Source organism: Macrosteles quadrilineatus, unplaced genomic scaffold, assembly GCF_028750875.1.
Source record: "Macrosteles quadrilineatus isolate MER2022 unplaced genomic scaffold, UCM_ALF_1.0 Scaffold_44__1_contigs__length_1017569, whole genome shotgun sequence".
Taxonomy (NCBI): Eukaryota; Metazoa; Arthropoda; class Insecta; order Hemiptera; family Cicadellidae; genus Macrosteles; species Macrosteles quadrilineatus.
Window position 1 is genome coordinate 236,031 of NW_026542637.1, and position 10,684 is coordinate 246,714.

Sequence of the window (10,684 nt, forward strand, 5' to 3'; positions counted from 1 at the left end):
TATGATGCATCAATGATCCATATTTGATGCATCTATGATGCATCTATGATTCATCTATGATGCATCATGATCCATCTTTGATGCATCTTTGATGCATCAATGATCCATCCTTTGATGCATCTATGATGCATCTATGATTCATCTATGATGCATCAATGATCCATCTTTGATGCATCTATGATGCATCTATGATTCATCTATGATGCATCAATGATGCATCTATGATGCATCTTTGATTCATCTATGATGCATCAATGATCCATCTATGATGCATCTATGATTCATCTATGATGGATCAATGATCCATCTATGATGCATCTATGTTCCATCTATGATGCATCTATGATGCATCTATGATTCATCTATGATGCATCGATGATCCATCTTTGATGCATCTATGATGCATCTATGATTCATCTATGATGCATCAATGACCCATCTTTGATGCATCTATGATGCATCTATGATTCATCTATGATGCATCAAAGATGGATCATTGATGCATCATAGATGAATCATAGATGCATCATAGATGCATCAAAGATGGATCATAGATGCATCATAGATGCATCAAAGGATGGATCATTGATGCATCATAGATGAATCATTGATGCATCATTGATGCATCATAGATGCATCAAAGATGGATCATTGATGCATCATAGATGCATCAAAGATGGATCATTGATGCATCATAGATGCATCAAAGATGGATCATTGATGCATCATAGATGAATCATAGATGCATCATAGATGCATCAAAGATGGGTCATTGATGCATCATAGATGAATCATAGATGCATCATAGATGGATCATTGATGCATCATAGATACATCAAAGATGGATCATTGATGCATCATAGATGCATCAAAGATGGATCATTGATGCATCATAGATGAATCATAGATGCATCATAGATGCATCAAAGGATGGATCATCGATGCATCATAGATGAATCATAGATGCATCATAGATGCATCATAGATGCATCAAAGATGGATCATTGATGCATCATAGATGCATCAAAGATGGATCATTGATGCATCATAGATGAATCATAGATGCATCATAGATGCATCAAAGATGGATCATTGATGCATCATAGATGAATCAAAGATGCATCATAGATGAATCATAGATGCATCATAGATGCATCAAAGATGGATCCTTGATGCATCATAGATGCATCAAAGATGGATCATTGATGCATCATAGACGAATCATAGATGCATCATAGATGCATCAAAGATGGATCATTGATGCATCATAGATGCATCAAAGATGGATCACAGATGCATCATAGATGGATCATAGATGCATCAAAGATGCATCATAGATTCATCATAGATACATCATAGATGCTTCATAGATGGAACATAGATGCGTCATAGATGGAATGCATCATAGATGGAACATAGATGCATCATAGATGGAACATAGATGCATCATAGATGGATCATTGATCCATCATAGATGAATCATAGATGCATCATAGATGGATCATTGATGCATCATAGATGAATCATAGATGCATCATAGATGCATCAAAGATGGATCATTGATGCATCATAGATGCATCAAAGATGGATCATTGATGCATCATAGATGAATCATAGATGCATCATAGATGCATCAAAGGATGGATCATTGATGCATCATAGATGCATCAAAGATGGATCATTGATCCATCATAGATGAATCATAGATGCATCATTTATAACAGTTTTGATGTTATGAACCTTCGTAGCCTTCGTTTGGGGTTGTAAATAACTTTATATTTATGCTAATTTTAACGTGTTTTATTTATTTATTTATTTATTTATTTATTTATTTATTTATTTATTTATTTATTTATTTATTTATTTATTTATTTATTTATTTATTTATTTATTTATTTATTTATTTATTTATTTATTTATTTATTTATTTATTTATTTATTTATTCATATTATACAATATAAAGGCAAAACTTGTAATAAATAATGATATTTACAAGAACGTTGAGTTTATAACTAAGCTAACAATTAGATAGGTCATTTTACTAAATATTTATTACATTTGACTCATTCTAAATTTTCAGCAACCGCCGATGATACCTGGTGCAGCATTATCTTTGGGTGCTTGAAAGTATTTGTGGCCATAGGACTACTATATGGCGTGTATACGGTAAGAAATGTCTTAGTTACTCATTTGTCATTTGTTACTCAATACCTGTTTTCGTTAGTTCTGCTGCTCACCTGCAGTACCACCTAATGTGGACTCTCGAAAAATACACTGCTTGCGTTTTTACATATCACAGTAAACAAAATTTTGGAATAAATTTCTGTAGACATTTAGTGCGATCGCCAGCGGGAAATTCGCCTTGCAGTAGTTGATACGACTCCTGTGGAGGGCGTATCGGTTCGGTAGTGGATGTACAGGTGACGAGCCGTAAGCACTTTTCGTGTGCCTGCAAGTCTACGTTGTACCTGCATTGAAAGATGACATTTCATTAACAGTGTGAGAACATTAAGTTCTGTGCTTCACCTAAAAGAAAAACCACCTAGTGAAACTATTGAATTGTTAATTCATGCTTTATTGTTGAAGAGGCGATGAAGAAAAGTCGAGTTTATGAGTGGCACAAACGGTTTCGTGAAGGCCGTGAAAGCATTGACGATGTCCCTAGTCGTGGACGTCCTTCAACATCAGTCAATGACGTAAACATTATTGGACGTAAACATTATTGGACGTAAACATTATTGGACGTAAACATTATTGGACGTAAACATTATTGGACGTAAACATTATTGAGCGAGTACGTCGAGAAATGGGCGATGCATATCCATAGTTGTTTGATTAATTGTACAAAATTGTAGGTAGTGACGAAACAGGGTGTTATATCTACGACTCTCCAAGTTTGGTTAGGAAAAATTCATCTTTATTGGACTTAAAATTTAAAATGGTGGCCATTTAAATTTTTTAAACTTTAATTACTGAAAAATGGCTGGTGTTATAAAAAGGTTTCAATGATACTTTTATTTAGAATATTTAATTCCCTATCAAACGATACCAATTTTAAGAAGATCGAAGAAGAAATAGCTAAAATATTACGATTTTTAGTTCTAAAATGGGGTAGAAAAAGGCTAAGCTAGTCAGTTTTGCCCCATTTTACAACTAAAAATTCTAATATTTCAGCTATTTCTTATTCGATCTTCTTGAACTTGAGATCGTTTGATTGTGAATTAAAAATGCTAAATAAAAGTATTCTTAATGAAATGTATAATTTAATTTACAAGTTCAACAAGGCCAATAAATAATTTTTTTTTATTTATGTTAATTTAATTATACATTTCATTATTAATTGCCAATATCTCCAATATAATTTATAAAAGTATTCTTGAAATTTTTTCATAAACTTAGCCATTTTTTGTAATTTAAGTTTAAAAAATTAAAATGGACATTTTTAAATTTTAAGTCGAATCAAGATAAATTCTATTCCTAACAAGGGTCTCTTCTACCTTAACATAAATACCAAGTTTCATAAAGATCGGTTGAAAAAATTCCAAAATAAAAATGTTTATGTAAAAAATATAAAATGGCAGAAATCTGGTTAACAAAGCGATTTTGGAAAAAATTGTTGTTCTTGATTTTCTCTTTATTTTGACCCAAGGAATCACTACGTAAAATATGTCCCCACCTTTTTTGAACACCCTGTATTTATTGTTACATTCATTGCATCATATAAATGTTCTTATATTTATTTTTGACCCCGTTAGACGTATGAAATTATTTAACAAGAAAACTTACAGTATAAATATGAAGTTACACGAATTTATGAAGTACAAACCAAATTTTTTACCTGGGTTAAAGTGTTTGCATAAATATTATTTTAATACATCTGAAATATTTCCAGTACGACAGAACAACCGTACACTTTTACGTCTTTCTACATGCAACATTGATTGCCAGTAAAATTATCATGTTGATTGTTCTGCTCTTCTACGCATCCTTCAGCTTTCGTATTATCTTGTGTAGTGAAATATGTGAGTATCAATAAAAAAATATCCCTTTCATTCAGTATCGATAGATAGTATCATAGGCATACATATCGATCATATATTTTTCATCTTAAAAGCTACTCAACATTTAGGAAAATGTAAAGGGAAAATGTTATAAGGTTTTGAAATTGTATCAGGTGTTTGATTTAGGATGTTGCGTGAAAGATTTAGAAAAAAATGTTAACGTTTATGAATATAAAAAATCATGCTTTGTTCAAAGATAAAGATTTTCGGGACACAGATTCATGAACAATCGTAATTAATTCTCCAATAATCTCTGCCTTCAATATTGTTTTTAAAATACCCTTATTTTGAAATATTAAGCCTTTTGATTAAGGATTTGCCCTTCAAATTTTGTTTGTGGATTTATACAAAAAAATCTTTGGAGTATTTTCGGTCTATAAGGCTAGCCTAACCAGTTTTAAAGATTTTGTTGAATACTTCCCCAAGCTTTAAATAACTAAAATTAGGTTAATAATGTTAACCTAATAATGGTAATCCATATATATATATTATGGCTGATAATCTAAAGGCTTTAGAAATAACGAAGTGTCTAAATTGCTTATTGCATCTTTTGTTTAGCTAATTGAATTATACTTCAAACCTTTACTTAGCTTACCTTGAATGTGAACAGAATACTCTAGGTTTTGAATTGTGTGTATTGCTAACAATGTTGTTCAAATTTGATTTCAGTTACAAGTATATATGTGGTTGTCGTGGTCTACAGCTTCTACAAGGAAATGGAAGAACACGAAGCTGAACCGTGACCTTATCTGTAGGCCTATACTATGGATGGTTTTGAGATATTTGGTTGCATATTGATCATCCTCTACAATTATGACCTACAATATAAAATCCACAACTTATTGAGACCTAATAAATCAAATGTTTTCCTTTCTACACTGAATCAGAGTATTAATAAAGTTTTTGTTAAGTGGTAATATTCCACCTTTAAGTGTTTAAAATGTCTCATCTTCCAGGAATTACGTTTTTTGTACATTTATAGATGTATGTAAAATGAAAACCACATTAAAGCCTCAGCAATTGTTATCGGTTAAAGGTTTTATTGTTAACTAAAATAACCCAGTTCAAACATACAAATTTCATACATTTGGGTGATAAGAATAGACCCTCGGTGTCTAATACACACTTTTAGGAAACATTTCTAATATATATATGTTTATAATTTTTTTTTGTATGAATTATTTTCAGAAATAATAATAATAATAAAGATAAAACTTATAACTGTAGTAATCAACTTATAGTTATATGCACAATCGATTCGTTTAGTCTTTTATCACAGCAGCTTGTTTTGTATAAAGTAAAGTGTGTGTTTTTTTTTTATTTATGATCAAATTAAGCCTTGTACGCCAGAAATTACGCCTTGCAATTTCCTTGACGGAAATTCGCCTTGCAGTAGTTGGTACGACTCCTGTGGAGGGCATATCGGTTCAGTAGTGGATGTACAGGTGATTTGTATGTAATTTAAAAATGTAAATTGAGGAAATATAATTCATGAAGGTATATATTAATTAATTAGATAATTATTTTTGATAAAGGAAAATTTAGTATGTTAATGAGAAAGTTCTTGGATATTATTAGTTGATATAGAAATATAAACAATATTCTTCGTATCGTAGTCGTAGTGATTTATATATTTAGTTTAATTTTATTTTATGTTTCATGTTACAGTGTTTTTATGAAAATCTATATACATTTTCAAATGCATAACTTAGAACGAGAACCAAATTTTCAAGAATTGTTTTGCCTTGGTGGGGGAGTGACATGGAGCGTTATGGAAGGGGTGTGTGTGTGGCTAGATTGGGTTATAGAGATATTGAGATGTATGCAACAAATGATAACTAATAACATACAGTAAGACTAAATATCTTACGTAATTCTTGTCACAGCTCAAAAAAGTATGCCAATTTAGTAATGCTTCGGGGTTGAAACATCATCGTTTGTTTCAGGTAACTTACTTGTAGACTTGATCATCCTCAAGGGTAAACAAAGTATGGCAATTGCGATCAAATACGTCAGAACATGCCTGTTTTTTTTATGTTTAAATCATTTTTGCTAAACAACTAACCAATTCTGCAAGTACCTGAATGTAAAGAAGGGGTTTTGAAACTGAAACATGTACTAAGTCGTCACGTTTCGTTGAGCTGGGAACAGAACTACGTAAGTAATTTTGTCTCATATTATCTCCAACAGCTAAGATGCTAGAAACATGGATTTTAATTGCATTTAAAGTCTAATCAGGCTCTTGCTAAATTATAATTTGGAGGTTTCAATGGGTATTACTTTTTTTAGTTTGGTAGTTTTTTTGTGGTTTTAGAATTCAGTTATGAATATTTATGGAAAACTCGATTAAGGATTTTAATATCAGGATGCTTTATGAGCCTAATCATTTTTACAAGTTTTTTTTACATTATAATAACTTTAAGCTTTATCTTCTTGGTTACAAATTGATTTAAACCTAACATCTCTTCTGTAAGTTCTGTCCCAACAGTCTCTATTAGGAAGGAAATCGGTAACAAGTAGCTACTTTAACAATGAGTCATAGTTCTTGAGCATAATCAATCAAACATGAGAGACAAATTGATTGGAAATATGCCAGAATGTATTTAAGCCTTTTTTGATGAAAAACGGAATCTTGCAACAGAAGTAATTGCTGAATTTTGCTGAGCGTGGTAAAACGCAAATGTTGACTCAAATCAAACATGTTCTTTATGTGTCAAACATACGAGTTCACCAGAATTTCAACTCCCTTAAATTTTAACCCTACACTATTATAGATTAGATGAAAATCTGATATGAATAATCATTAAAATACCTTAATAATAAAATATTTTTCATTCTACAGTATAAACAATGTATAGTTTTAGTTAATGGAAACATGCTTAAAATACAATTTGATTCATAAACCTCCCTAATGAATAATATTTCAGAAAATGTTTTTCTTGCATACAATTTATTGGTCATCCATCTATATGTTTTAACCTTATATTTAAGACGATATTTTTTTAGTTTATTCATAATACAAAGTTTATGTAAAGTGTCCTGTCTACGTCATAATGTGAAAACTAAAAAGTCTCCCGTGAATGGAGAAAGGAACTACCCCAATTATAAACAAAAAAGGACGCGTTGCAGCACTTAACCCTTATTTTGGCAATAAATAACTAGGGATGGGTAAATTCTAAAGAAATCTGAAAACGATAATCATCACTCTTTAACCATCAATTTACCACGGCTTAGGAAGCGTGTACTTTTAGTAAAAGGGATTAGCTTGATCTAGCTAAATAAATAAGATTTAGTTACGAACTAGGCAATTTATATTGCAATGATGACCTAAACGGTGTATTTCTATTTCATAAGTGTTTTTATAAATGTAAACAAATAAATTATAATGCTGGATATTACACGGAAAGGGACTAAACTCGGCATTCCTAGAAAACTTTATCGTTTTATATTCTAAATAAAAAGTGGAAGTAGTTTTTCTTTTGCGTATCTTTGAAAGCATTAGGCTAATTACAACTTTCATATTCTTCAGAATCAAAGATTGGTCTATATACTAATACGTTGTTTTCAATTATTAAAAAAGATTTAAGAATTTCGGGTTTAAATTCAATGGTGGAAATGCATAAGTTCCATAGCTTTATGAAAAAAACCATACATCAATGTTTACGATTACTTATTGGAATTTACAGTTAAATAAAATAAATATGATTATTATAATGATAATAATTTTTGTGATAATGTTTACCTCACCGGTAAACTAAATAAATTTTATTTTTATATGACATTGAATATGTTTTTTTTTTTTACGAAAAAACGTGCCTAAATTAACTCACAGTTTACCCTTTACATGTACTCAGTTGTAAAAAACAGGATTGTCTGGTGTGGGATTTTTCTTGGAAAGCAAATATTGGATGACGTTTGACAACTTTACTTCCAGGGTAGTTTATTTTTTATTTGCAGTTGGTATAAACACGTGTTTTTTTTTTTCTTACTGTCAAAAGTATGCACGATTAATTTCTAAAAAATACCAGTTAAGCTAAAACTGCCTCTATATTTAAGTTTTATTGTAAGAAAAGCAACAAGGATGACGGTTTTGGCATTATTTTGTTGGAATTTAGCAGTTATACGAGTAGTTGTTATTAGTTACCATTTACTATCGTGAAGATATTAACTTTAGGGCTGCTTTATGTTTATGATAATGATTTTTATGTATCATAATGTCAATCAATAGAATAACTTATTAATGTTACTATTTTGCATGATTACAATTAAATATTCCAATAACAATACAATGGGAAACAATAGTGATACTATTTTTGTTTTCCAAATTGATACACAATTTATTGCACTTGAGAATTAAAGTTGTAAAATGTGTGCTATAATAACAAGTGATAAAATGGACAATAGTGATGTTTTTCTATACATATGAAGGTTATTTTTTCCCTAAATCTTACGTAGCTAAATAGTTTTACTGAGTTTAAAACAAATCTTTTCTGGGTAAATTCTACAAATTATATTGTTTATAAATTTAAATCATACCTAATATCTTAGTAAAAAATACTGTTTTGTACCTACAGTATTATATGTTTTCGTGAAATGGAGTAATTTAAAAGAAAGATTTTAAGCATGGAATCGAGTGAGGAAAGAATTATTGTCACAATCAAAAAGTGTTAAGAGATTGAAATTATCTCTTTAACTTACCACTAGGTTATTCTTATAGGTATAATTTTTATGATGATAACAGAACTAAATGAGATTAAACTCTTTTTATACTTTAAAGGTGCATACTGCATAGGCTCCTGACTTGTTTTATTGGTCATTAAGACTTTAGGAGTTTGCATTAGGAGTTAAATATGCGTTTTCATCTAATGTTCACTTATTGTGGTGTAAATCACGAAAATATGTTTCCATCTCAGTGTAGATTTGGCCTTTTCATAACTTGTCCTTGTAGGATAAATTTTATTTTTTGCAAAAAATTTAAACTAATTTTATTAGGGAATAAATATTTATAATATATGTTAGTGTAAAAGTTTCTCGACATTTAACTAAGATATCAAAATGTTATGATAAATCTACTTGCCCAATATTTTTAGGAGGCTGCGCATCTATTTCGTGGTACCTGCCTAGGAAACTCATACATACATATTACTTTAAAGAAAATCACTCTTATACTACACATTAGGGCAAACAAAACGACAAGGTCAATTATGAACAATCAAACGTGATACATTAAGTTCATTATAATGAAGTATTGAAATACAACACGAAGGCTTTAAAAATATTAACAATAAATATAAATACTATTCAGGAATAATAGTATCTGACATTGAACTGAAAAAAGACTACCAGCCAGCTAAAATCAACTCACTAACTGTACTGTTTACAAAATACTGAATTTAGCTAACTATACTGTATAGGTTCAGACTTTAGTTTCACAAATTCAGAATACTTTTAATTGTAATATTTTACACTATTTCTGCATATAACTCTATAAATTACAACTTGAGATTAATAATCGCATGATAACAATATTTGATCGGTTTTGTCCCATAAATTTAGTTTACACTTTTCAATAGGCTTATAGTTTAGGTTTTCTATCTATTTATAGTCCGCATATCACTGTTTAGCATTACTTATTTCCCATAAACCTAGGTCTGTATTAGTTTGTATTGATTTTTATGATTATCTTAACTTGTTCATAGAATAAAATTATGTTTTAAAATCAGGTGTATGTGTTAGATAGGTGACTGTTTCAGAGTATCACGTCGTATTATACAGTTGCTTCTACATGGCGCGATTTCCATACAAATCTACTGTATTGTATCTAAGAACTGTATTCTATTATATACGGATACCTGCATTAGGTTATACATGTATGTACATGTAGGTTATACCATGTGTCAAAATTAAATTAATCTTTTTTTATTTTTATACATTAGTTGTAGAAAAATGTATAGATACGTTTCTATCCGTTAAAATGTTTATATTTGATCAATTTAGTTCTTCTTGTTCTGCTAGTCCCCTCAGAAGATAACACATAAAAAAGTGTTGAAAAAGATCGTAGTTAGCTATGTTAACCCAATAAATATATATTTTACAGGGTACTCATTTACTTACCTTATATACTGAATTTATATGGGCAAGCCCCCTAGGTGCGTATTCTAACCCAAATATATTTTAAGGTTGAGTGTAGAATGGAGTGAGATGATCTGTGTAGCTTTGTTATTGACTAAGATTGGCCTTCTTCATTAGCTAGGATCATTTATCTAAATCACGGTGATTAGAAACAGCTGGGTACAGTTTTGAATCCAAAATATAATCTACTGTCTTTTCACAAGATCGAACCGACAACCTTTTGATTGTTATGTGATAACTATTACTCAGCTACCCAGTTCATGTCTTTGGGTTTCATTACAGTTATCACCCATTGTAAAACGTTTTGTGTAATTGGGATTAAATTATAACTGCACATAAAACATAGATAATACATGTGTAATAAGGTTCATTATCATTAAACGTCTCCTGTATTTTCAGTATTTCTGTACAATGGATCATAAGTTACGATAATGGGACGAAACTAAATAAACATGGTTTTATAACTATTTGACTTTTTTGTCCTAAGAAC

The 10,684-nt window shown here is 30.2% G+C and overlaps 1 long non-coding RNA gene across 1 annotated transcript; it reads left to right on the forward strand.

The window, feature by feature from the left end:
* Positions 1 to 2,101: 2,101 nt before the first annotated feature.
* LOC129005917 (uncharacterized) lies at positions 2,102 to 5,085 on the forward strand. The gene is made up of 3 exons (XR_008491876.1): positions 2,102 to 2,167; positions 3,894 to 4,023; positions 4,732 to 5,085. It is a non-coding gene; the product is annotated as an uncharacterized LOC129005917 (long non-coding RNA).
* Positions 5,086 to 10,684: the final 5,599 nt, after the last annotated feature.